Genomic DNA, 3,478 nt, shown 5'->3' with positions numbered 1-3,478 from the left:
TTTTAAAATAAAGATGGTTGACAGTTTTAAAATGAGCACATGGATGGATGTGTTTTTAAAGTTGAGGATGGTCTGTAGTTGTAAAAGTGTTTTTTTTTTTTTTTTAAATGGCTGTATGTTTTAAATGAAAAGTGTGATGAGGTGTTGTTCTGTTCTTGCTCGCCTCCACCTGCTCCCTCAGCTGAATCACCCTACCCCTCCTAACCACAATACACCCTAATTCCATGCTACAAATGCACCTGCACCTTTTGTTTACCACACAAACAAACAAACAAACAAACAAACATAAAGGCGACTGTGACAGAGAAGCTCAGTGAAGGGTGGCTTGAGTCTCTCACACTTCTAACCCAACTGGGGCTGTTCTGGAGAATGGTCTCTGTCAGGGTTGCTTAGTCGTTGCGGAAAATGACAAAAAATATATATAAAAACAAATAAAGTGTATTTTTCGTCAAGAGAAGTGCAGGTTTCTGTCACTTCCCCTTCCTGATGCAAACGCTAGAGGTCATGGATAGGAAATGTGTGTGAATGTGTGTGTATTTGTGTGTGTGTCTCTGTCTCTCTCTCTTTCTCTCTCTCTCTGTGTGTGTGTGTGTGTGTTTATGTGTATGAGTGTGTGTGGAGGGAAGGAGGTTTAGCGGGAGGTCGGGCATTCCGGTGTCATTGCGTAAGGGAAAATTGGCCCTGTTGGATATGTTTCTGTGTGTGTGTGTGTGTGTGTGTGTGTGTGTGTGATTTGTATAGTAAACCATGTTGGCTGTGGAAAGAGATCAATTTTATGTACATTTTTAATACATTTTAATGAAGACCTTTGTTATACTTTTTTAATGTAAAAGAAGAAAATACAACACTACAAACTGTTCTTTTAAACATGTCTACTTTTATTTTGTAATTTCTGTGTGTATGGAAGAATTCCTCTACTCTTAAGTAATGTTAAAACTGTAGGACTATTAAACTGTCATTTTCTCTTCTGTCATTCTGTTCTGTAGTTGAACCTGTTACAATAAAGTCAACTCACACAAGCTACTGTAGCTGTGTTTAAGTGTTTGTATGTATCTGTGTGTGTGTGTGTGTGTGTGTGTGTGTGTGTCCACTGAGCTTATAGCACTATTCTTTGACATGCCAGCACTGTTGTTTGTATGACTGGCCACAAGGGGGCAGAAGTGTACTGTATCAATGTTACAGTTAATAGTGTTCCTTCATAACTGAGCAGGTGTGTATGTGTGTGAGATAGTGAAACAGAGTAACATGTGAATGTGTATGTGTGTGTGTGTGAGAGAGAGAGAGAGACAGAGAGAGAGAGCCAGCTGTGTCTGACTCACCTATCACACCTGGCTCAGTGACGCACTCACACACACCTGGTTCATTCACGCACATACACACACACACACACTCACACCCTGAGGGTTGTGTTACACACACACACACGCTAAGCCCCGCACCAGTGTTTGACTGTGACTCACACTCGGATCACACACATAAGAGAGTGATAATTAGAGAATAAACTGGCATACTGTGCATTAGGATGAAGGCCAATGGGAACTACTGTACTGTGTGCAACTAAAGACAAATAGGAACATGGGACGCCATTATTCATATTAGTAGATGTATGCAAGTGCGTGGAGTACTGTCCCCATTTGAGAGGGCATGAATTAGTGTGGATTTGTGTGTGTGTGTGTGTGTGTGTGTGTGAAGTCAAGTCAACTTTATTTATATAGCGCATTTCACACACAGAAGTTATTCAATGTGCTTTACATAAACACAAGCAAACAGGACTAGTTATTAGAAGGGCAATAGTCAAAGAAAGGTTTAAAAATTAAAGAATAAAAAAGAGAAATAGTACATAAAAGCATAAAAGAGCAATAGTTGACAAGTGTTTAAAAAAGTAATAATTAAAACACATAAAAATGGCAATAGTTTTAAAGTAAGTGTTTAAAAGGTAATAATTAAAACACATAAAACACTGTATGGAGATTCTTGAAGTAGTCCCAAACTGTGCACGTATACATTTATTTATTTTCAGGGCCAAATGGCCGACCACAGGGCTCCGTAATCCCCCTCGTGGAGTATTAACACCCAAATAGTTAACACTCAGAGGTTTAGGGTCTGTCCACACGGAGACGCTTTTTAGGTTAAACGCAGAGGTTTTGCTTCGTCTTGGCCGAGCGTCCAAACGAATCCTGTAAACGCACTGCCCGAAACCGCACTTTTTTGAAACCTGGTCCCAGAGTGGAAAAATCTGAAACCGTAGCCCGTTTGAATTTGTTTAGACAGCGAAACCGCACGTCCTGCCTGCGTATTAATGATGTCATCGCCACACCTCAGCTGCCCTGGACTTGCACTTATAGTATTGCCTAACAATACTAGTTTTCATACATGACATTACCTACGATTACACTCCGTAAGATAAATATCACAACTGGTGCTGCGCAGCGCCGATAGCTTATGACTTGATGGACTGAACACTGTTTTTCCCGGTGTTTTTTTATGCATTCTAGCTACTGTCAGTGACGCGAGAGAACTTTATTAGGAAAGTGCGGTGTAAGTTTAGGCTACATTAATTTGTGCGTAGTGCCAGTGTCATAGAACTCACGTTAAGCCGATGGTAGCACACTGAATGCAAATGCAAGATTTGCGCGATTTGATGCAGGCAAAAGTATTGACTGTTACTAACGAAGGTTTTATAGCAATATTATAAATGTGGCGACAGAATAGCCTAGAACTTGGGTAAGCCTTGCGTTTAGTAGCCTAATTGCGGTGATAGCCAAAACTAATGTGAATCACGGACTATCCTACAACCAAAGAAAGTAAAGGTGATTAGTAGGCCTACCTGCGTTAGCCAAATAAAGCACGGGACTGCACCCTTCACAAACCGTAAAATAAAGTGTATTAGTTTTACAGTTGACAGTTCTCCATCAGTCCACACAAACAATTCTGGTTTCCTTGCACTAGCCATTTCGTCGTAGCCTATTCTGTCTGTTTGTAAAGCGCAAGTTTTGGTCAATTTCTGTAAAGAAACAGTGCCACCTATAGGCCTGGGGTATGAAGTAACGTGTTGAGTCGTGTTGAGATGGATACGTTTGGACGCAAATATTCTTGATATGGTTCCAGGGAAGACGGAGGAAAAAAACTAGGACTAGGCCTTAGAGAAACCGGGTAGAGCTGTAACTCTCGAGCCGTTACACTCCGACTATTCCCGATTTGTCTATTCTGTTAGAATGAAAGGGCAGCTACTTCACAGAATACCCCTTTGCCCAACTAAAGGCAGCAATGGTACTACAAGAAACAATACTAGGCTAGTACTCACCCAAAGAGTACTGAACTGGGCAATGAACATTTGATCAGTTAGCAGAAAGCATCTGAGAAAAGTTTGGTCTTAAATCTAGATTTGAAACTGGCTACAACTTTGATCTCATCTGAAAGTTGGTTTCAGAGCTGAACTGCATGGAACTACTGGTAGCCAATGCAGGAACTTAAGTAT

General features: G+C 40.8%; 1 protein-coding gene across 1 annotated transcript in view; it reads left to right on the top strand.

Moving 5' to 3' along the window:
* The window catches only part of cd82a (CD82 molecule a), a 31,144-nt gene extending 30,858 nt beyond the window's left edge, over window positions 1-286 (top strand). Inside the window, exon 9 of the mRNA XM_042075307.1 lies at window positions 1-286. This exon is cut by the window's left edge and continues 796 nt beyond it. The gene's annotated coding sequence lies outside the window, so the exon portion shown is untranslated.
* Window positions 287-3,478: the final 3,192 nt, after the last annotated feature.

Source organism: Alosa sapidissima, chromosome 20 (assembly GCF_018492685.1).
Source record: "Alosa sapidissima isolate fAloSap1 chromosome 20, fAloSap1.pri, whole genome shotgun sequence".
Lineage (NCBI taxonomy): Eukaryota > Metazoa > Chordata > Actinopteri > Clupeiformes > Clupeidae > Alosa > Alosa sapidissima.
This window is presented reverse-complemented; position numbering and strand designations above follow the sequence as displayed.